We start from the raw sequence: 26118 nt of genomic DNA on the forward strand, positions 1-26118 counted from the left end.
GCAGTAACTTATAATACCTTGTGGATGGGTGAATGTGTTTTGGGCAAAATGCAGAATGGTTGCATTGAATTAGGTATAAACAGTTTTAATTAGGTAAAGAAGCATATATGGGTGTTGGGTAGCCAAAGTGGTAAACTATATTGGGAATTTTTGCTAGCGATGTTGTCCTACTGGACAAACTTTTCTATATTTCCTTCAGACCTTGGCATCCAATTCACCAGTATGTGACTAAAGCTAAGCCAGTCACGTGGTATCACTTGGAACGGTGAGCCTATAGTAAATATCCGACTCTGACTCTGGTATTAATAACACAAAACAGCAGTGACAGTTTAAGATTCATTCTACCAATCGTGGCTTTGACTATCAGAATCTGGAGTACCCTGAAGACGTGACACTGGAATCAAAAAGCCCATCAGTGCTGCATTAAGTACCGAATGAGGGTGGTTATCCAGCTGTGTCAGTCAATCTTTTGTGCCCCATCATAAACTGTGCTGTTCTGGAGGTCTTTGGGAGATATCACTGTGTTCTCAGTTTTTCTCTCTTCCCTTCCACTTTCTAGGTGCTTATTTTAATAGGCTTTCCATAGATTCTCTGAGCTGTATGTTATGCTTCTAATAATCCAGCTTTTAAATATAGTAATTGGAATTCATTTCTGTAATTTATATCTAAGAACTATGATGACACATGCATTGACTAAGAGTACTGCATGTGGGTTGCTTGCAGGTTGCAAATAAATCTGAAAAGTTTTAAAATAACAAAATTGACTATAGGGTAATGAAAGTGACCAGACCAAGATTTCTCGACAAATAAGATAACATTAAAGTAAACCCAAACAATCATTTATGTAAATATTTTAGGGTTATTTTCTTTTTCTAAATTGAGATATTTGGTTTTTTAGAGCAGTTTAAGGTTCACAGCAAAATTGAGGGGAAGGTACAGAGATTTCCAATGTACACCTGCCCACATATATGCATAGCCATGCCCATTATCAACATCCCCCACCAGGGTGTTACATTTGTTACAACTAATGAACCTTCATCGACATATCATAAGCAGCCAAAGTCCATAACGTACATTAGAATTCACCCCTGGTAGTGTGCATTCTGTTTCTGTGGATTTGGACAAATGTATCATGACATGTATCCAACAATATAGTAATAGTTTCACTGGCCTAAAAATCCCCTGTGTCTTCCCTATTCATCCCTCTGTACCCCAAAACCCCTGGAAAACACTGATCTTTTTTCTGTCTCCATAGTTTTGCCTTTTCCAGTATGTCATATAGGTGGAATTATACAGTATATAGTCTTTAAAAATAGGCTTCTTTCATGTAGCAACATACATTTAAGGTTCCCCTTTGTCTTTTCATGCCTTGACAACTCATTTGTTTTTAGTGCTGAATAATATTCCATTGTCTAGGTATACTACAGTTTACTTACCCATTCACCTACTGAAGAACATCTTCATAGCTTCCAAGTTTTGGCAAGTACAAATAAAGCTGCTATAAACCTCCACATGCAGGTTTTTGTGTGGACATAGGTTTTCAATACCTTTGCATAAATACCAAGGAGCACAGTTGCTGGATCGTATCATAAAAGTATGTTCTATTTTGTGAGAAACTGCCAAAATGTCTCCCAAAGTGCTTGTACCATTTTGCATTTGTAATGAATGAGAGTTCCTGTTGCTCCACATCCTCACCATCATTTGGTGTTGTCAGTGTTCTGGATTTTGGCCATTCTAGTATATATATAGTGGTATCTTGTTTTCATTTGCATTTCCCTGATGACATACGATGTGGAACATATATTCATATGCTTATTTGCTACCTGTATATTTTCTTTGGTGAGATGTCTATTAAGGTATTTGGCACATTTTAAAATCAGGTTATTTTCTTATTGTTGAATTTTAAGAGTTCTTTGTATATTTTGGATAACAGTCATTTATCAGATGTGTCTTCTGCAATATTTTCTCCAAGTGTGTGGCTTTTTTCTCTCTCTCTCTTTTTTATTTTTTTTGGATAGTGTCTTTCTCAGAGCAGAAGTTTTTAATTGTAATGAAATCCAGCTTATCAGTTATTTCTTTCATGAATCATGCCTTTATTGTTCTACCTAAAAAGGCACTGGCATACGTAAGGTCATCTAGATTTTCTCCTATGTTATCCTCTTAGTTTTACATATAGGTCTCAAATCCATTTTTACTTAATTTTTGTGGAGTGTAAGGTTTTTGTCTAATTTATTTTTTGTATGTATATCTTCAGTTGTTCCAACATCACTTGTTGAAATATATTTTATCTATTTTATTACCTTTGCTCCTTTGTCAAAGATGAGTTGGCTATATTTATATTGATCTATTTCTTAAATCTCTATTGTTTCATTGATCTATTTGTGTAATCTTTCACCAATACCACACTATCCTGAGTTCTTTTTCTTTATAGCAAGTCTTGAAGTTGGACAGTGCCAGTCCTCAACTTTATTCTTCTCCTTCAGTGTTGTGTTGAATATTCTGTGTCTTCTTCCTCTCCATATAAGCTTTAGAATCAGTATGCTGATAACCATAAAATAATTTGCTGTGATACTGATGGAGAGTTCATTGAATGTATAGATCAAGTTGGGAAAAATTGACATCTTGACAATATTGTGTCTTCCTATTGATGAACATGGATTATCTCTGCATATATGTAGTTCTTTTTTAAATTAATTCATCTGAGTTTTGTAGTTTTCCTCATATAGATTTTGTACATATTTTGTTAGATTTATGTATAAATATTTCATTTTAGGGGGTGTCAATGTAAATGATCCTCTGTTTTTAATTTCAAATTCTACTTGTTCATTGTTGGTATATAAGAAAGTGATTTATTTTTGTATATTAACCTTGTATTCTATAACCTTGTTGTAATCACTTACAAGTTTCTGAAGTTTTTTTATTGATTCTTTTGGACTTTTCTACATAAGTGAACAAAGACAGTTTTATTTTTTCCTTCCCACTTTGTACACATTTTATTTCCTTTTCTTCCCTTATTGCATTAGCCAGAATTCTAGTAGAATTCTGTCTAGAATTCTAGTAGATGTTCACACCGAGTGGTGAGAAGGTACAATCCTGCTGTGTACCTGAGTCAGTGGGAAAGCTTCATGTTTCCCACTATTAAGTATGATGTTAGCTGTAGGTTTTTTGTAATTATTCTTAAGCAGGTTGAGGAAGTTTCTCTCTATTTCCACTTAGTGTGAATTTCTAGTTAGTGTGAATTTTTATCATGAATGGGTGTTGTTTTGTCAAATGTTCTTTGGCATCATATCAATGATCATGAGTTTTCTATTTTAGTCTGTTGATGTGATGGATTACCTTAATTCATTTCTGACTGTTAAACCAGCCTTACATACCTGGGATAAATCCCAGTTGGTCATGGTGTGTAATTCCTTTCATACATTGTTCAACTCAATAGCTAATATTTTGTTGAGAATTTTTGTATCCATGTTCATGAGAAATATTGGACTGTAATTTCTTTTCTTGCAATGCCTTTATCTGGTTTTAGTATTAGGGTAATGCTGGCCTCGGAATAAGTTAGAAAGTATTTTGTCTGTTTCTGTCCTCCAAAAGAGAGTGTAGAGAATTGGTACAATTTCTTCATTAAATGTTTGGTGGAATTCACCAGTGAACACATCCACGTCTGGTGTTTTCTGTTTTGGAAAGTTATTATTCATTTGATTTCTTTGCTAGATAAAGGGCTATTCAGATTGTCTCTATTTCTTCTTGTGTGAGTTTTGCAGATTTTCTTTCAAGGAATTGATCAATTTGATCTAGGTTTCTAATTTGTGGGCATACAATGGTTCATTGTATTCCTTCATATCCTTTAATATCCATAGGGATCTGAAGGTGTGTCCCCTCTTTCATTTTTGATATTAGTAATTTGTATCCTAACCCTTTTTTCTTATGTAGCCTGGCTAGCAGCTTACAGAATTTATTGATTTTTTCCCAGAGAACCACCTTTTGGTTTTGTTGATTGTCTCTACTGATTTCCTGTTTTCAATTTCATTGATTTCTACCCTAATCTTATTATTTCTTTTCTTCTGCTTACTTTGGATTTAATTTGCTCTTCTTTTTCCAGTTTCCTATGGAGGAAACATAAATTATTTATTTTAGATTTTTCTTCTTTTTTAATATATGTATTCAATGCTATAAACTTCCTTCTAAGCACTGCTTTCACTGCATCTGACATATTTTGATAAGTTGTGTTTTCATTTTCGTTTAGTTAAAAGTAGTCTTCTAAATTTTCCTTGAAATTTCTTCTTTGACCCATGTGTTACTTAGAAATATGTTGTTAATCTCCATGTATTTGGGATTTTCCAGTTGTTTTTCTGTTACTGATTTTTTGTTTAATTCCATGGTGGTATGAGAGAAGACACTGTATATATCCTATTATTTTAAATTTGTTAAGATGTGTTTTATGGCCCAGAATGTGGTCTATCTTGTTGAATGTTTCATGTGAGCATGAGAAGAATGTGAACTCTGCTGTTGTTGGATGAAGTAGTCTATAGATGTCAATTATGTATACAGTTGATTAATGGTGTTGTTGAGTTCTGCTATGTCTTTACTGACTTTCTGCCTGCTGGAACTTTCCATTTCTGAGAAAAGGGTGTTGAAGTCTTGAAGTATATTAGTGGATTCCTTTTTTTTTTGTTGAATTTCTACTGGTTTTTGCCTCAGGTAATTTGACACTCTGTTGTTAGGCATATACGTGTTAAGGATTGTTATATCTTTTTGGAGAACTGATCCTTTTTCATTAAGTAATGCCCTTCTTTATCCCTGATAACTTTCCTTGCTTTGAAGTCTGCTTTGTCTGAAATTCATATAACTAATCCTTCTTTCTTTTGGTTGGTGTGAGCATTGTATATTTTCCTCCATCCATTTACTTTTTTTTTTAATTGAAGTATAGTTGATTTACAATGTTGTGTTAACATCTTCTGTACAGCAAAGTGATTCATATTATCATATTAAGTGAAGTAAGTCAGAAAGAGAAAGACAAATACCATAAGATACAATTTATAAGTGGAATCTAAAATATGACATAAATGAACCTACCTATGAAACAGAAACAGAATCCATCCATTTACTTTTAATCTATATATGTCTTTATATTTAAAGTGAATTTCTTGTAGACAACATACAGTTGGGTCTATTTTTTTGTTCTTTTTTTGATCCACTTGGGCAATCCCTTTCTTTTAATTGGTGCATTTAGACTTTAACTTTCAAAATGATTACTGATATGTTGATATATATCTATCATATTTATTAAATTTTCCATTTGTTACCCTTATCTTTGTTCCTATTTTGTCTTTTACTCTTTTTCTCCCTTTTGTGGATTTAATTGAACATTTTATATGGTTCCCTTTTCTCTCCTTCACATACTGCTCTTTGGTTTTAGAGGATTCTACTGATATATCCACTAGCTCAGAGATTGTTTTCTCAACTATGTCCAGTCTACTAATAAGCCTGACAAAGACATTCTTCATTTCTGTTACACACTTTTTATCTCTCACATTTCTTTTTGGTCCTATTTTAGGATTTACATCTGTTTGCTTACATTGCTCAGTACTTGCATGTTGTCTATTTTATCCATTAAAGCCCTTAGTACATCAGTCAGTCTTAAATTTCTGGTCTGATAATTCTAACTTCCCTTACATGTCTGGCTCTGATGCTTACTCTTCCTCTTCAAATTGTGGTTTTTTTGCCTACAGTATGCCTTGCAATTTTTCTTGATAGCTAGACATGATGTACTGGGTAGAACTGCTGTAAATAGGCATTAGTAACGTGGTGTGAAAGGAGGAGAAACATTCCACAGTCCTATGATTAGGTCTCAGTCTTTCAGTGAGCCTATGCCTTGGACTGTAAATTTCACAGGTGTTTCTCAGTTTTTTCTCCCCCATTAGGTGACTAGAATGGGCTAGAGTTGAGTATTTCTCTTCCTTCAGGTCAGTTAGGCTCCGATAATACCCTAGCAGGTTAGGCTCTGGTTAACAAGTTTCCCCTGAGGTCAGACCTCCTTAAAAAGAACCGAGTGCTCTGGTATATTTCAAAAGGATTCCTTTGCCCATCCCCCTGCTGGAGGCACAAGGATTTTTTCCCCTAATATTTACTGTGGGAACCTGGTTGAGCTTCTGGGAGTATATCTCACAATATTATGGGGACTCCCTATGACTGGGTCCCCCTGGAGTTTTTAACAGAGTTGTCCACACTGAGCCTCTAGCAATTTGCCAATTATAGTTCAGATTTTCCTGTCCCATCACTGGTTTCTGTGGTGATTTCTGTTTGTGAGTGTCTGCTCTTGGAAGCTGTGACTCCCTGTATTTCCCTGTCTATATCTCCAGTCTTGGGGGCAGTAGTTTGTCCTATGTTCTCCCTTCTCTTAGGAATCCAAGAAGCGTTGTTGATTTTTCAGTCTGTTCCGTTTTTAACTTGTTAGGATGAAGTGGTGACTTCCAAACTCCTTACATGTGGAACCAGAAAGTTACATAAATTTTTAATCATTCACATAGCTTCAACTTATTGGGCAATTGTCATTCCCTTCAGTACTTTACCTTATGTCAGGCAGACCTCTGAAAATCTAGATAAAGAAATTGTTTACAAGGTAGCAAAAAAAAAATTTAACTTGTTTCTAGTAGGCGTATTATCATGATATTTTCTTTTGTAAGTTTTTCTCTTTATTATTTTCTATAAAGCAGTAAAGCTTTAAAGGACATAGAGCAATAAGTAAGGGAAGCAGATGAAATCAAGCACAGAAACTAGATTTCTTAAGAGATGAGAAAGTTTTGGAAAAATTCTTATCTTTATCTTTGATTGACTGACATAAGGATTGTGGAAAAAAGCACTTTTAGTACGTAGTAATGGGAAAGATAAAGGAAGTATACACTTATTTTTGTGATTTAATATATTGTTCTATGGTAACTGTATCAGTTGATAAAAATTATCATACAATAATTTTAAGATGGATGTATTGTATACTGTAATAGATATTGACTAAAATATTTTACAATACAATATAAATGTTCAATAACTGATTATTAAAATGCCTATTTGGATTTACCAAGAGCAGCTTCTAGAAAAGTATATTTACAGCCATAGCAGTCAGGCACTTTTAAAAGAAGCTCTCCTTTATTACATTGCAGGAAAAAAGTCACCCTATTTAGTCATTGTATTAAACCCAGTTCTTATTTAAAATATTTAATTTACAGAATCACCAAAATATGCAGCTTAAAAAAACCGAATGTCATATACTAGCCTATTTTCAGAAGAATTCTGGGACACTGTTAGTAATAACTCAGATCTCTTATTATAAGAATAATAATCATCAAACATTAACATCATCTTCCACAATTACATACACACTCAAGTCTAGGCAGTTTATCTATTTCCCTTACAACCAGCTTTATATAGCAAGACAAGTAGATGATGTCTATAAAAACAATTTTGTTGTTTCCATATACATTGAAGCACAAAAATTATTCACTAGTAATTTTAAAGTACAATTATGTTTCATTTCCTTCAAACAATCAGTTTTGATATATTTCAACGTTTGAATTTGTTGCATTTTATCAATTTTCAGGAGGATTCTAAGCATATATTTCCATGATATTTGTAACTGTTTATGCCATTAATGTCTATAATTATATATTATAAGCATGTTATCTCTTAAATTAACTTCTATGGATATTAATTTATCATTAATACTATGTGGAAAGTTCTCAACTTATTTAATGAGAAAAAATGCCCAAATATAAAAACACATTTTTTCCCCAAAATTATCCTTCGAAAATGAAGAAGTTACCTTATTTTTGAGGATTTTACTTGCACTGTCATATTGTAGGGCATTCTTTTAATTGTTTACTTTCAACTATATAATACTGGGAAAATGGGATACTCTCTCAATTAATGCTAATTTTAGTTTTTTTTAGGTTACTAGGTTGAACCAATTATAAAGGAACAAAAGATAACTAATACAAATCTAATAAATATTCCTGGGTTATGAGCTCACAAATGTTGATTGGCTTTTAAACATTTTTAAAATCATCATTAAAAAAAAATCATCAAGTATTTTTTATGGAGGTCACAAGAATATAGTCCCAGTATAGATGAATGGGCTTGCCTTAATATTATTCAAATTGTGGCTTCTGATTTAATTTCCATTGAAAACAACATGCACATAATTCAAATATTACTATATTTGAAAAAACTAAGACATAAATGAAAATACTGTATTCCAGAAAGCAAAACAATATGACTCAGATAGTAGTTCTGGATATTGCCAAAATGCAGGTAAAAAATCTGGATAAAATATTTCATAATTTATCAGTGCAAAACAGCATTATTTATAAATTGGTTTATTAGATAATATGTGATTTAAGTATATATATTTAGCTAATTTTAAAAATACTATAGTATGGGCTTCCCTGGTGGCGCAGTGGTTGAGAGACCGCCTGCCGATGCAGGGGACACGGGTTCGTGCCCCGGTCCGGGAGGATCCCACGTGCCGCGGAGCGGCTGGGCCCGTGAGCCATGGCCGCTGAGCCTGCGCGTCCGGAGCCTGTGCTCCACAACGGGAGAGGCCACAACAGTGAGAGGCCCGCGTACCGCAAAAAAAAAAAAAAAAAAAAAAAAAAAAAAAAATACTATAGTATGAATGGATATTTATATACGGTTATGACAATATTTAGTCAAAAATAATTTTTTGATCTTCTTACTAGAAAATTTTGATCACCTTATGGAAGCTGGAACCATTTTATAACTAAGGATAAACAATAAAATATTATTAATAAATCAGAATTATTTTAATTTATTAAAATTAGAGTAATTTTTGAAGCATCTTTTTTAGTTCTAATAATTTGAACTGAGATGGATCATGTGTCTTAATTTTCTCTCTCCCTTTTTTTTTTTAACCACTTCTTAATTCATTCTAATACATTTCAAAAGCTGAGAACCACTGGTCTTGAAGAGATTTTATGTCTTCAAATGTTACATGTCTATGCATTCTTATTATTATACAATGGGACTTTACAGTACTTGTTTGAAGCGGGGTGGTTATTCACATATTCTCACCTAGGAGGTAAATATTTTGCTGCCTTTTGCTGGGAAAGGAACAATTCCTGTGATTTATAATTCTTTCTAACCAGAAAATTCACTTACAGTTTTAAAAAAAGAAAAACAAATTTTACTCATTAATATAACAAACTGCTATATTTGTATTGAACTTTAGCACTTTTAAAAGCACTTCCATATTTAAAGTATCATGTGATGTTTCCAACACACTTTAGAGGTAGAATATATATTCTTTGTTGGTTATTTATCTACTACTTGACCTTGATGTGTTTGCCTATTTCGATATTCAAATTCTGAGCTCTATTTTCTTATTTTAACTTGGGGATACTCTCTTTCAAGATGCTCTATCTATGATTCTAAATATCCTCTTTGAGTAAATTATCACAGATTTATAAATCTCATAATTAACTTGAACTTATTTCTTATAAACAATGTATTGTTGGCTTTTTATGTATTTTTCAACAAAATTCAAGGACTGTCATTTATGTAGTATAACTCATCTACATTTATTGCATTTTGAAACATTAGAAGTTATTCTTGCCATATTTTTAATATTTTTAATATTCTCTACTTCCTTTTTTTCTTTAATAAAAATAGTTTTCTTTTTTTCTCTTACAGCAGATAGTAGATATCAGAGTTTCTACACTGCTTTAAATTTTGTGCATTCTATTTAGGTCTTATAGTGATTTTCTGAATCATAATATTATTTTAAAATTTCTTATTCTTATCAATTCTTATCATATTTTACAAGTTAAGTATTCAAGTACTTTCAGACACCCACCCTTTCCATAATGTTGATTTTGCTTCGGCTGATGAGTTCTCTTTTTCTTTTTATTTCATTTGTCTTAAGCTTTTATAAAAGTCAATGTTAAACTTTATCAAGGTATATGATTATTTAACTCTGATTACTCTTTTGTTTTCTCTCTTTTTTTTTCCAAATACATTTCTCAACATGAATTTTTGTAAAACAAAAGTTATTAGACCTTGAGTTCCTAAAAGTATTTTTATTATGCTTAGTATTTGAAAGAAAATCTTTGAAAATTTTGAAGCACACAAAATCTTGTGTCTAAGGTTCTTTATCTTTAACCTTAAAAGTAATTATTCCATTTATTTATCATATCTAGGGTTGCTCTTGAGAAGTTTAGTGCCAAATTAATCTTGTTCTTTTATAAATGGTAATCACTTTCCTTTTAGAAGCTTTTAGACTTTTCTCTTGGTTTTTAATATCTTAAATTTCTCTATAATGTGTTTGATTTTAGCTTTTCATTTTGCCTGATATTACACACCCACATACATATCAATGGAGGACTCTCATTTTCTTTAATGCCGTGTATTTTATCTCTACTGTTTCAAATATTTTCCTCACCTTTACCTTTTCCCTACATCTTAAATTTTTCTTCTCATTCAATTTTGATTGTACTATTATAATCAAATATTATATTTGATTTCAGACTGCTACTCCCATTTTAAAATCATCTAGGTTTTTTGTTCTTTTTTTAAATTCTCTGTTCCTGTATCCTTTTCTGCTGACATCTGGAATATTTTTACAATTTGATCTTTTAATTCATTATTTTATTTTCCTTAGTGTATACATTTTGTGCACTCACCTATTATATTTTATACTTGATATATGCATTCACCCATTTTAGGCTTTCTTATTTTTATTTCACAGTATGAACAACTTTATTACCTCTGTGGTTATGTTTATAAAACATACTTTAAGTGCTTAGTTTATATTTTCCACTAATTCTACTTTATATAATAAATGTATTTTAGCCTGTTACATTTCTTTTAGAGTAGTTGTGTTACTCAGGTGTCTACTTACTCTGACCTGTGAGTTCATGTTTACCTGTGAGTAATATATCTTGGGGAAATGTCAAAGACCTGGACACAGACTGTGCTTACAGGTATATGTAGGAGAGCCTGAGCCCCATGTAGGCAATCATGTTAATTATTCCTTTGTTGTCCCTCTATAAAGCAACACCTCTGCTCAGGATTTCAATTTTAAACTATTTTGGAAGAGAAAAATAGGGAGAAAATAAAGATTTTATCTAATACACCAACCATGTGGGTCTGGAAGGGGAAGTATCAAAGATTATCTTCTCTGATCATATCTAAAATATCTCTTGCATTATTCATTAATTCCTCATCTTAGCAGAGCTCTTAGGCTGTCCTGATGTTAACGACACTCATTAGAGAGGACTGGGCTACTGTTGATGATTTCTGATGAAGGCCAGTAATTATTATCAAATTTATCCCTTCATGACTCCTTCTAGGAACCAAGGCTGTAGTCTCTAGGCTTTGAGTCTTGTATATGAATATCAACAAGGCTGCTGCCAAAGTGATCTTCTAATATTTGGCATAGGGAATCATAGATGAACTAAGCTTAAGAAACAGATATATTAGAATTCAAAGTTAAATTATACTTATCTACAGGAAGCCTGGAAATAGTTGGGCATAAAAACATAAGTAATTACCAAGAAAATGTTTAGAATAAAGGTAAGGAAATAGAGAACCTAAATAAAACAATTGCCAAATAGATTTCACAGACATATACAAATACTCCCACAACAACAGTGGAATACATCTTCTTCTCAATTGCTCATGGGAGCTTCTCCAGCATAGGTCACACGGTAGGTCATAAAACTATTCTCAATAGATTTAAAAATATAGTCAACACACATAGCATCTTCTCTGACTACAACAGGATGAAGCTAGAAATCAACAACAAAAGGAAAACTAAAAAATTAATAACATGTTGAAATTAAACAACATGCTCTTAAATACTCAGTGATTCAAAGAAAAAATCATAAGGGAAATTAGAAAATGAAGATGAATGAAAATAAACATTCAGTATACCAAAATGTATGGATGCAATGAAAGCAGAACTCAGAGGAAAATTTATAGCTATAAATGTCTACTTTAAAAAAGAAGAAAGATCTTAAATCAATAATTTAACTTTCCACTCAAGAAAAAAATAGAAAATCTCAATTGACCTATAGCAAGAGATTGAATCAGTAATCAAAATTCTCCCTGCAAAGAAAAGTTCTGGAGCAGATGGCTTTACCAGTGAATTCTACTAAGCATTTAACTAATTATTAACACCAGTCATTCTTATACTTTCCAAAAAATTTAAGAGGCAGCAACACTTACTAAATCATTCTACTATGCCAGCATTACTCTGATACCAAAACCAGATAAAAATATCATGAGAAAATAAAAGTATAGAACAATATACCTTATGAATATAGATGCAAAATCTTCTACAAAATTTAGCAAATAAAATCCAAAAATATATTAATAAGATTATTAACCATGATCAAATGGGATTTATCCTAGGACATGCAAAAGTGGTTCAGCACAAGAAAAATCAAGGTAATACATCGTATTAATAAAAGTAGGGGAAAAAACTACATGATTATTTAAACTGACTCAGAAAGAGGCTTTTGAGAAAACGTAACATGCTTTCATAATAAAAACTCTCAGAGTACTGATCATAGAGGTAAAATTCCTCAACATGATAAAAGTTATTTATGAAAAACCCACAACCAACATCATATACAATGTTGAAAGACTGAAAACTTCTCCACTATTGTCATGAACACAGATGCCCATTTCACCACTGCAATTCAACGTTGTATTAGAAGTTTTAGTCCGAATTTTTAGACAAGAAAAAAAAAAAAACATGGTATCCAAATTAAAAAGGAAGATGAAAAAATTATCTCTACTCATAGATGACATGATTTCATATGTAGAAAATCCCCCCCAAAAAAATTCACAAGAAAGCTGATAGAGCTAATAAACAAATTCAGCAAAGTTGCAGGGTAAAAGATCAACATACAAAAGTCATTTGTGTTCACACCAGCAATAAATAATCCAAAATGGAGATTAAGAAAGAAATTATTAAATTAAATAATAAATTAAATAATAATTAATAATAGTAATTATTATTAATAATTTAAATTATTAAATTTACATTAGCGTCTGAAAGAATTAAATAATTAGAAATAAATATAACCAAGGAGGTGAAAGACTTGTATGCTGCAACTAGAAAATACTGCTGAAAGAAGTTGAAGAAGACCTAATAAAATGGAAAGACACCGTGTTCATGGACTGGAAGAGTTAACGCACCAAACAACTTACAGGTTTAACATAAACTCTATCAAACTTCTTACATTCTTTTTTTGCAAAAAAAAAAAAAAATTGGAAAACCCAGTCCCCAAATACATATGGAGTCCCATGGGCCTTGACTAGATAAAACCATCTTGAAAAAGAGGAAGGACATTGAAGAACACACTTTACAATTTCAAAACTTATTAGAAAACTACAATAGTTTAAAAAGTGTGGTACCAGCATGACAGACACATAAACCTAAGGAATAGAATAGAGAGCCCAGAAATAAATCCTCACAAAATCATGAGTTGATTTTTGACAAGAGTATCAAGACTATTCATTGGGGAAGAAGAGTCTTTTTAAGAAATGGTTCTGGGAAAACTGAACATCTACATGCAAAAGTATAAATTTGGACCTTACCCATACCATATATGAAAATTAACTAAAGATGGATCAAAAACCTAAACTCAAGAGCTAAAACACTAAAACCATTAGAAGAAAACATTGGAGAAAATCTCCATGATACTGAATTTGTCAACGACTTCATAGACATGACACCGGCACCAAAGCATAGGCAACAAAAGAAAAAAAATAGAGGGAACTTTGTTAAAATTAAGAACATTTATGTATCAAGAAAGCAAAAAGACAACCTAATGAATGAGAGAAGATATTTTCAAATTAAGTATAAAACTAATATCCAGGTTATATAAAGAACCCCTAAAGCTCAACAACAATAGGCAAACAACCCAAATAAAAAATGGACAATGGACTTGAAGAGATATTTCTTCAAAGAAAATATACAAATGACCAATTGCTCATGAAAAGACACAACATCAGTAGTTATTAGAGAACTGCAAACCCAAACCACAATGAGATACCACTTCAAACCTAATGGAATGGCTAAATAATAAAAATAAATAAATAAATAAATAAAAAGCACCAGAAAATAACAAGTGTTGGTGAGGATGTGGAGAAAATGGAACACTCATGCATTGTTGTAGAGATTGTAAAATGGTGGAGCCACTGCAGAATATTTCGGCAGTTTCTCCAAAGATTAAACATAGAAGTACCATATGACCCAGCAATTCTACTCCAAGGTATGTATCTAAAAGAATTGAAAGTAGGGACTCAAAGAGATATTTGTACACCAATTTTCACAGCAGCATTATTCACAATAGCCAAAAGATGGAAACTACCCACTGTCCGTCTTCAGATGAATGGATAAACAAAATGTGGTATATGCTTCATTGGAATATTATTCAACCATAAAAAGGAATGAAATTTTGATGTATACTACAACATGGAACTTGTAATCATTGTGCTTAGTGAAATAAGCCAGATATAGAAGGACAAATTTTTTATGATTATACTTACATGAGATGCACAGAATAGGCAAATCCATAGAGTCAGAAAGAATAGTGGTTACTTGGGCTCAGGGGGAAGGGGTGTTACTGTTAATGGGTACAAACTCTTCTGGATGATGATGAAAAAGTTTTGAATAGAAATAGTGGTAATAGTTGCATAACACTGCTAATGTATATAAGGCTACTTACTCAACTGTACAATTACAAATGGTCAAAATGATAAACATTATGTATATTTTGCCACAATAAAACAATAAAAACAACACATATTTATTATCTCCCAGTCTATGTGGGTCAGGAATACATGCCCAGCTTAGCTGGGCCTTCTACTTCAGAGTCTTTCATAAGACTGTGATCAATGTATGGTGCAGCACTGAAGGTTCTACTGGGGAATAATAATCTGCTCTCATACTCACGTGTGTGGTTGTTGGCTGGTTCAGTTAGTTGAGGGTTGTTGGATTGAGAAGCTTAGTTCCTCACTCACTAGTGGGCACTCTCGGTTCCTTGCTACATGGCTTTTTCAACGTGGCAGATTGCTCCATCAAAGCCAGACAGAAAGGGAGGGTATACTGGAAAAACAGAAGTCACAATCTTTTGTAAGCTAATCACATGAGTGACATCTCATCGTTTTTATCATATTATAGTGGTTAAAATTAAGTGACTAAGTCCAACCCACAGTCAGAAGAAGAGGATTACACAAGCATAACATCTCAGGAGGCAGGGTTCACTGGGGGAAATCTTAGAAGTCAGCTTGCTACAATAAGATGGTATCAAATGACACCACAGTACATAGGGGAAAATTATTATTACACTATTGTATCACCATATAATAACAAACCAAATGTTTCTGAATATTTGGCAACATGTAGCCAAAGATTCAGATGATAGACTTGAATATTCACCTTTAGTCTATGTTTTTCTTGTGCCATAAAACACAGCCACAAAGATAAATACGCTTACTTTGATACTTCCACCATTTCTTTTTGAAATATGAGAACATTTTGAATGTAATCTTACATAAATGACACTTTTTGAAAGATGTTCAAACTATCTGGCCTTCTGAGAATCTGATTGCTTTATTATTGAACATCAATACTTTCTTCCAACAATTTGACATGCCATTAATTGTGACTGTAAATCTGTGCTAGATCCTTGTAGAACTGTAATTGATGCCCAATGGTACCTAGCTAGTACCTTAAATTATTTACCAATAAAGTTAATTATGTCTTTGAATAATATATAAATATACATGAATGCATATAAATCTATGTGTATACAATTTGTGCATATTGATGCCAAATAGACCTGTTATTTCTAAGAAAAAATGTGGTAAATCCTTAAACTCTGCCTCAGTTCTTAATAAAACATTTTTCTTACTAACTGGCCTCTAAGCTCTCATTAAATTGACTAATTTACTCATATTTCCATAAGATTTGAAACAGACATGTCTTAACTGCCTATTAAGTGCCTGCACAGGCTCTTGAGTTAATTCCTTGAATGCAAAACCTTGTTTCATTTTCTTTATGAACTGTGAACTTTGGGGCAATTTACTTAGTAGCCCTTGGACTTGGTTTTCTCAGGTGAAAATGTGATTAATAACAGTTTCTGCTCGATTGGGATATCAAGAGGATTAAATCAGTTAATACTTATAGAAGTACTTAGAAAAGTTCTATTATATCTCTATATAAATACATCTAGAGATAGAGATAGAGAGATAAGATAGGGAGCTGTAGAGGAATTATTGCTTAAAGCAAAAATAGTGTTGCAACAAATTTCTTTTTCTTTTCTCAGCTCCTTAAGCTAGAAGCTCCAGTTTTCAACTTGGTATGGGTTGGGGATGGGAATTATAAAGGTCAAAGCAAGGATGATGAAATACTTGAGTTTTCCAAATAAATATAAGAGAAGTTTCCGGCTTAAAACAAACAACAACAAAACATTCTTTTAGGTTAAACAGTATCTTCTGGATAATTATTCAGTCGATTCAACATTTAAACTTACTTTCAGGGTTATCTCTCTCTTCCTAATTACTCTTCATTTTTTTTCTTTCCAAATACAGTGTATTTAAAATCTCTGATGATAGAAGTAATTATTCCAGTTCTCTCAGGGACAAAGTGATATTTTTCTTTATTTACTCTATGCTGGTAAAGTAGAGAAATTTCAGAGGCTCCTACTTAGCCTTTCCTAATTCATTTTCCTCATGAGATGGTTCAGGGACCTAAAGTAGGAATTCTGCCATTACTGAGTTTGTCTATTCCAACCATGCATCCAGAAATAAAATGGTAATTGGTATGAAACATTAATGGTATTTGATTATCTAGTCATTCATAGCCTGTGTTTAATAATCTAGAAAGTTTTAGAATTTCCCTTTTGTCTGTGTACATTCTGACAATGGTCTTATGTTTCATTATGGGAAGGCTGGAATAAAGACTTAAAATATGTAATTGTGGGGGGAAAGCAGGGTACTGCTTTGGGTGACCTAGTCTCATTTGCTTCAAGGAATTCCTGCCCATGGAGTGGCTCAGTGTGATTACAGTGTGGTTCTTAGGAGCACAAACACTGGGACCAGATTGTCTTGGTTAACACTGCTCTGTAACTCACAGGTTGGGTAAGTTTAGGCAGTTAACATTCCAGTGAAATAGCTTCTCATCAGTAAAATGAGATGTGTGAACATTTACCTTGCAGGTTTGTTGTGAGAATTAACCAAGTTAAGGAATAGATAGTTGACCCCCAAACAACATGGGTTTGAACTGCATGGGTCCACATATACATGGATTTTTTTTTCCAGTAAGTCACACTACACAATCCTCGGGTTGAATTGAGGATGCAGAACTGCGGATAAGGGGGACCGACTACAGGACTTGAGCATCTAAAAGTTTTATTTTTTTGTATTTTTTTCTTTTCAAAAAATTTTTTATTGGAGTATAGTTGATTTACAATGTTGTGTTAGTTTCTGCTGTGCAGCAATGTGAATCAGTTATACATATACATATATCCACTCTTTTTTAGATTCTTTTCCCATACAGGTTATCACACAGTATTGAGTAGAGTTCACTGTGCTATACAGTAGGTTCTTATTAGTTATCTATTTCCTATGTAGTAGTGTGTGTATGTCAATCCCAATCTCCCAATTTATCCCTCCTCCCTCTTCCCCCCCAGTAAGCAACCTAAATGTCCATCAACAGAGGAGTGGATAAAGGAGATGTGGTACATATATATAATGGAATATTACTTGGCCATAAAAAAGAATGAAATAATGCCATTTGCAGCAACATGGATGGACCTAGAGATTGTCATATTGAGTGAAGTAAGTCAGACAGAGAAAGACAAATATCATATGATATCATTTATATGTGGAATCTAAAAAAAAGGTACAAATGAACTTATTTACAAAACAGAAATAGAGTCACACATGTAGAAAACATCTGCAGGTTTTAGTATCCATGGTAGGTCCTGGAACCAATACCCCAAGGATACTGGGGACACTGTATACCTCTTAGAGCAGGGATATTAAAGCCAGCCAATTCCTGAGAGGCACAGGATTCCTTGGAGGGCTGACTTTGATTTAAGAATCTCCAGTGAGTTTGTCAAACATTATACTATTCAGTAAGACTACACTGAACATTATACTATACAGTAAGACTTCCTTCAAGGTCTGATGACTATCCAAGCTTCTCCAAGATCTCTCTCCATTTGTTCTCACAAGCACTGAATGTGATAAAAAGCCTCGTATGTTTGTCTTGATACTTGCTTCTCAGAGAATATGCAGCAAAGGACTTACTACGAAATGAGTTAACCAGGAAGCAGACTCTAAGATGAAGATTAGCATACAATAAGCTAATTAAATATTATTCTTGAAATCTATATCAAGAAAAATAAAGGGAGCATTAACTGGGGAGAGGAAGAATTGTGGCTGCACGGCAGTATCAACAAAGGTACTGGCAGAACGGATGAGGAACTCCCAGTCTGAGACAGCTCTTCTAGTATGCTCAGTTTACAACTAGGTGGCTCGGTTTCACCTTTGCTTCTGTCAGTCATTGCATGCAGACAATCCCTGGGAGTGGGGTGTGGCTTTCTGATTCAATACCAATGTATTATATGAATATATCTTAATGATACGTGTAATCCAAAGATAATCCAAAGATGCATATTTTCATATAATTTAATTAAGTAGGCTACATTAGAGGCTTTATCTCTTCAAATACTAAAATATATGTATTTAATATTTTAATAAATATTTGCGAAACTATTTTATAAATATATATTATAGAATTTCAAATTCGTCAATGATTTCTGATAATACACATTAAGAGCTTTCACTAATTGCCTGTATTAAAAGTAACATTTTATATTGTGCCATAAAACCATATAATAAAGTATTATTAATCTCTCATACAAAGTATTAAAAAATCCTAGGTTGGGGAATCTCTGCAATTTAATGGCTTCTTCTATAATACCTTTATAACAAGACCAAATAGATGCTAGACATACTCTGCTTAGCCTTGAGAATATAGAATGGTACTCTATAACTAAGAACTCAAGAATTCTTAGGGGGTCCAAATAGAACTAAAATACTAGGATCATTTAGTTTATCCACTATTATCTAACCTAATATAACCTGTGACTAAACAGAAATTCCCAGGATATTTATATCAAGCAGGATTCCTTTATAAGCCAGCATTTTCCTGGAGCTTCCAATACTTAATCTTAGTTTTAGGTGCTGTTAATTATCCTGTGAGCTCCAACAACTAAGACTCCGCTCCTACTTATTTGCAGATGACTTCAGTATTACCATTTCTGTAAGGGATTTTACATAAACAAAGGCTGTTTTGAAAATACATACCATGACGGTATAATGTGATAATGGATATTCTGAAAGAATGTTTCAATACTCTGACATTATAAAGGCAGAGCAGATGGTTCACCGACGTTTAACTTTGATTTGCTATTCATTGGTCACCATTCTTCTATATTTATTAGAGAATGTTAAGTACTTCCCCCAACCCGATATCAAGGTAATCATTTTTGTGCTTCCTATAAAATACAAGCTCTGGGAAAGGATAACTGAACAATCAGGATAGGGTAAAGGCAGAGAAGTATTTTATTATAGGCCACTTCAAAGATCAGTTCGTACTGCCCATAATAACAAGTTTAAACGATCCTGCCTGAGTCTGCTATTAGCAATCGCACTGTTACATTATGCATGACATTTGACTATTCATAGAAAAGAAAATGCACTATATTCCATTAGCGGTTTCCTATAAGTGTAAGTCTACAAATTACTGGTGATGTTTAGGCTGATGTGTTACTCTTTTACATATTTATGATGCTCTTGTCACATTCATTATTAATATGAATGTAATGTGAGGGACTAAAGATCAACATGATTTCTATCAGTTTCAGATTCTGTGTTTGTGCTCAAACTCTTATGCAAATATGATAGTGTATTTACATTCTGCACTTATGCATGATCACAAAAGACTCTTGTGCTTTGCCTTATATCATAATCAGTATACCAAAAGTGTAAAAGGACACCCCAAAATAAGTTAAAGTAAATGCTGTTATTTCTGAAATCAGCAAATAATGACACTCTACAATGGCTGGCTATTCTCTTGATTCAGAACCACTCATAGACACTTTCTAGGAAGACCAGCACATAATATTTCTCCTAAAATGTGGATCTGTTTCTATGGTAAATATTTCCAAAAGAGGTAATTTTATAGAATGCAGGTTTAATGCAGAGTTTCCTGGACTCTGAGAAGTTTATCTTTCCCTTTATTCTGTCTGAGTATAAAGATTTTTGTGCCACATGCTTCTACATGATTGGGCCCTTAAGAAAATTTAAAATTCTGGGATGGATAAGAACAAAACATATCTTACATTGTCACTGGGCCTGTCACAAATTAGATTTGGGACATTTTAATTCTCTTATCTCAAGAATTTATAAATTTTCACAATGAAAATAAATTATTGAAGATTTTGCTTCTAACTTTGACAGTGTAGATATAATCAGACCACAAATGCTAGATAATTATTTTTTAAGAAAGAAAAAATAAAGAGATGGGGGAGAAAAAAAAAAACAAACCCAAACAAGTGAAAATATGGGTTTGAAGGCACTGAAGAGCAGTCAGTACTCAGACCAAGATTTAAGAACAAAACATATTGAGGTCACCTGTATATTTGCAGGCATTTTTTTTCTCCTGGCACTTTTGGCCATCAGAAAGCAGAAACCTTGAGTTTGTAGCAATCTCATTGAATTACCAAGGTAGCCAGGACTTGAACGAACACCTCAAATAAAAGTCAACTACAGCTGATGTCAGGATGCAAGCGTATTTAAATGTTTGAAAATCAATCCTGTACCTCACTACTTAGGAGACTAAATGAGAAAATTTATATTTAATGCATAAATATACTAGATAAAATTCAGCACCCAATCATGGTTCAAGAAAACAAAATAAAAACAAGCCATACAAAACGTCTAAGCAGCCAAGAATAGTAAGAGTCATCCTTTATTTAATAACTATATACCAAGTACCATATCTAAAGATAGAATAGTGCAATCTTGCTCAGGAAGTTAGAGAAGTCTATTTGTTAACACTATTTATATTTTATGTTATTCTGGGAAGACAAAGACAGATATGAGAAAGAGAGAAGGAGAAATAAAACTGTCTTAATACAAGGCATTATTGTTTACATAAAAAAAGTCCCAAGAGTATACATGTAAACTGTTAGAACTATTAAGTAAATTTAACACAATCACTGGATACAATGCCAATATACAAAATTAGATTGCATTTCTATACATCAGAAAAAAGTTATTAGATCAAATAAAGGAATACATTTGTAATAGTATTAAAATTATCAAATATGTTTGGAATTAGCTAATTAAGATGTGTAAAACTTCTCAGAAAACTAAAATACATTTCTGAGAAGCATTAAAAAATGAAATAAATTAAAAGTTTATCCTTTTTATGAATTGAAAGACTCAATATTGTAAAAATGTCCATTCTTTTAAAATTGATCTGTGGATCCAAAGAAATTTAAAGTAAAATTCTTAGAGGTTTGTGTTATTTTATTTTTTCACCTGAGAAAACTGACAAAATGAATCTAAGACTTACATGGAAATGCAAATGGCAAGAACAGTGAAGACACTTTTGTGAGGAACAACAAAGTTGAAGGACTTGCACTATATGTTATAGAAACTTATTTCCAATTTTTGACAATTAAAAGTGTTGTTGAAATAAGAATTAAAGAGCAGACAGGACAGAATAAAGAGTCAGACCTACTTGTACAGATACAAATCTACTTATACAGTCACTTCACTTATAACAATAATTGCCACTGTTTATGCTGGATCAACTGAATATTCAGATAGGGAAAAATGAACCTGACTCCTATTTTATGCCATATATAAAAAATCAATTTCGATTGAACTGTAGGCCTAAATGGAAAAATAAAATAATTTTTCCAGAAAAAATAATAGAAGAGTACCTTTTGCTTACCTTGGGATAAATGACTATTTCTTTAAGATAAAAACAATAAAAGAAAAAAATTAATAATGAAGGAAAATATTAATTAAATGGATCTTAGTTAAATTCAGAATTTGAGTTTATAAAATATGTTACTATTAAGAAAATGAAAAAATAGAGAATAATATATTTAGAATACATGTCTCAGACCAAAGATTCATATACATTAGCATAAAAAGATTGTTACAAATCATTGAGAAAGGACAGACTGTAATAAGGAAATGGGAAAATGACTAAAAATGCTTTTCAATAGACGATATTAAGATATTCAACATTACTACTCATAACCACAACTATTTACCTATACAACTCCCCCCAAATTATTTAAACTAAAAGGAAAAAAAAACTGAATACAAAGTGTTGGTGAGGATATAGTGTGATTGAAAATACATTTATTGTTAGTATGTTTGTAAACTGCACAACCACTTTAAAAATAGTAAAGCTAAACGTATGCATATCTTATAGCAATTTCATTCCTACATATATATCCAAAGTATTTGTGTATAACTTTACATCAAAACACATGTATAAAATTGTGTAAAGCAGCCTTATTTGTAACAGCACCAAATCTAAATTAATAAATCTCTACTATGTGCAACAGCATGGATAAATCTCACAGATCACTGCTACATGCAACAACATAGATGAATTTCAAATTATAATCACAAATGAAAGAAGCCACAATCAAGCACACACACTGTGTGATTTCATTTACGTAAATTTCAAAACCAAGAAAAACTCATCTTTGCTTACAGAATTCAGAATAATGGTTCTTTAGGGGCACAGTGTCATGGAAGGAGCACAAAAATTGTTTCTAATTTTCATGGTGATTTTTCTATATTTTGATGTGAGTGGTTCTTACACAGGTGTATTCACATTGTGAAAATTAAAGAAGTTATACACATTTCATGCATATATTTTCCATTCTGCACACTGTATTTCAATAAAATATTGTTAATCAGATATTTGTCTAACATTGTTTTGAGGAAATTGTTGCTATTTGAATAATGGCCATATTTCTATTATTGGGAAATATAAAACCATACAAGAATATGTGTTCTTGTATGCTACACTATCCTACCATGACATTTACTTCTGTGAAAGATGCTGGAAGAAGAAATAGGGTATGTATCCGTTTCTTGCTTTCTTCATCCATATATCAACCCGTATCTATGGGAGGGAGATATTTTTAATATAAATCATAATAAATGTCTTGAAAAATAAAGATGTTTTATAATATAATTACAATAATATATTTCAACAAAGAGAATGAGAGAATGAACTATCTCTCCTCATTTCTGCTATCAAAACTGTACTCCTGCTTCAAAGTTATTTCAAATGCTAAATATTCAGTGTAGTTGCCCTAAGATCTCCAGTGAAAATCAATAGTCCCTTCTTCTGTTATTTAAGAGTACTTTGCTTTGTTTCTATATTATTATTATAATACATGTGTAATTCTGTTTAGCCTCATACTTGTTTCAGTGCCTTCTCCCTCATTAAGTGTATGCTATATGTAAGACAAAAACAAGTACAAAGATGAATATGTGAAGTTTCTGTCCCCTCAATTTTTGACTTTAAATGAAAAGTATATACCTTTGATTTTATATTACAATGAAATCTATAATAAGTACTGCCATTAAGATGGAAGAAAGGTACATTTGGACAAAATGCATCATGGGGAAAATCCCGTGAGTGAGGGAGGGTTTGAGCCTGATCCAAGAATATAGTAAGTTGTTCCTTTGTTATTTTATTTAGTCAATTATTCAAGATTTATTGAGTGTTTCTACATGCCTGACACTGAGATGGATGCTGGGAATATACTAGTGAATAAGATGCAAGCTCTACTGTAAAGAAGTTCAGAGTTTAAGGACAGAAATCCATGCCTTGATGTATAGTCACAGCAGAGTGGAATGCATATATGTTATGTTTCAAGTGCTCTGATAGCATAGAAGAAGGAGACATAGTGGCTGAGTGGTCAGTAGACATAAAAACAACATCAACTGTGTATATATATTTATATATATAGTAACTTTACCACATATAAAGTTACTTCACTAAGCTTTCCTTACCTGACTCCTCTTATTTGTGCCTAGACTAAACATTTTCAGCAGGCATTATTACTGGATTTAATGGATAAGGAAACCAAGGGACAAGGAGTCCAACTAGCTTGCCTAAAGGACACAGAATTAGTAATTCACAGATCCTGGCTTAGAAACTAAAATCATCCTATTTCAAAGCTCTGACAATAATATCTTAAGCTTTAATCATATAGTCTCTATGAATGTACCCTCAAGTGACACTTTTCCACCTGCAGGCATTAAGAGCAAAGACTGAAAAAAATTTATGAAACTCTGTTGCACTGAATATAGATGGGACTCAGAATTCTTCTCAATACAGGCCTACAGTCACTATTAACTTCTCAGAGTTACACTGTGTATTAATTTCTGTCTCAGAGAAGTCTTTAAAGAAAGACTCTGAGCACATGTTAGGTAGGTGAAAAGGTAACAGTTATTTTGAACTCTTTATCTGGTAAATTGCTCATCTGCATTTCATTTTGTTCATTTTCTCAGGTTTTGTCTTATTCTTTCGTTTGGAAGGTATTCTTTTCTCTCCTCATTTTGCCTAATGCTCTGTGTTTGTTTCTATGTATTAGGCATTTCAGTTATGCCTCCTGGTCTTGAAAGTGTGGCCTTATGTACAAGGTGTCCTGCAGGGTCCAGTAGTGCATTCCTCCCTGGTCACAAAGCCAGGAGCTCCAAGGTTAGCCCCTGTGTGCTGTGTGCACCCTCCTGTTGTGATTGGGCTGCAATTGCTGTGGGTGTGCTGGCTGCGAAGCCCAGCTGGGTCTTTTGCTGGCGTGCTGGTGTGTGGGGCTGGCACCCTGGAGCGGGGGACACTTTGGAGGGGTGGTGGTGCTGACTGGGCAGCCCACCAGCTAGTGCGGGGCAAGAGCTGCTTAGGAGGGGCTGACTGAATCAGGTGGGTCCTGAGTGGAACGCATGGGTGGGCTTTTTGTGTTAGCTAGGTTGATGGAAAGAGACATAAATGGTGCTCACCAGCACCAGGTCAGTTAAGTGGAAAGAGAATTAAAAAATAATAATAATAATGGCACCCGCCATCACTTCTGTCCTTGGAGAAAGTTCTACCAGTTCCCTGCCCCTCTGACACATGCCCTAAAATCAATGAATCTCCTTCCATGACCCAGACATTTTTCAAGCTGCTGTCTCTGTGCTGGCATCTGGAGAGAGTGAGTTTGTGTACAGGTCTTTTAAGAATGGAGTTTAGGTTTCCCACAGTCCTCTGACTCTCCTGGGTGTAAGCCCTACTGGTTTTCAATGCCAGATATTATGGGGGCTCCCCTGGGCTGGGGAGCCCAATGTGGGGCTTGGACCCCTGGCTCCTCCGGGGGGGACCTTTGCGATTTTGATATTCCTCCTACTTGCGAGTTGCGGTGCTAGGGGTGTGGATTCTGACTAGACCACAACACTGCCTCCCAACCCCCGCTTGATGTGGCCTTTTCTCTATATTCTTAGTTGTAGAAAATCTGTTCTGCTAGTCTTCAAGTAATTCTCAGCTATTCTATGTGTAGTTGTAGTATTGGTGTGCCCATGGGAGGAGGTGATCTCAGGATCTTACTACTTCACCATCTTGATCCAGACTCATACCATGACATTTTTAACTTAATGCTAATAATATGTGCAAATGAGGTTATCAAATGAATAAATAATGTCCTGCAAATAATATGTTTAATACATATGCACTGACAAGATTTTACTCAATATTTACTGACCTTAAAATTAAAAAAAACTCAACATGTTCACTTCATTTAATATTATTTTAGGGTTTTTTTAACAAGGCAAGAGAATATAAATATGCCACACACAGCATATGCTGATGTTTTTTCAGAATTTTTGTTTCTTCTTTTAAATTTCATTATTAATCTTTACAATAGAGATGGAATCATATATTCAATTTCCACTTTCACAAAAATATCTGCTTGATTTTAGCATCTGGGATTAACATGTATGGTT

The 26118-nt window shown here is 33.1% G+C and overlaps 1 long non-coding RNA gene across 1 annotated transcript in view; it reads right to left on the minus strand.

Moving 5' to 3' along the window:
• Window positions 1–26118, minus strand: part of LOC117203929 (uncharacterized) — a 235343-nt gene that overhangs the window by 114673 nt on the left and 94552 nt on the right. Inside the window, exon 3 of the long non-coding RNA XR_007469990.1 lies at window positions 14978–15130. This is a non-coding gene — a long non-coding RNA (uncharacterized LOC117203929). The remainder of the gene's footprint in view (window positions 1–14977; window positions 15131–26118) is intronic.

This window comes from Orcinus orca, chromosome 11 (assembly GCF_937001465.1).
Source record: "Orcinus orca chromosome 11, mOrcOrc1.1, whole genome shotgun sequence".
NCBI classification, from domain to species: Eukaryota; Metazoa; Chordata; class Mammalia; order Artiodactyla; family Delphinidae; genus Orcinus; species Orcinus orca.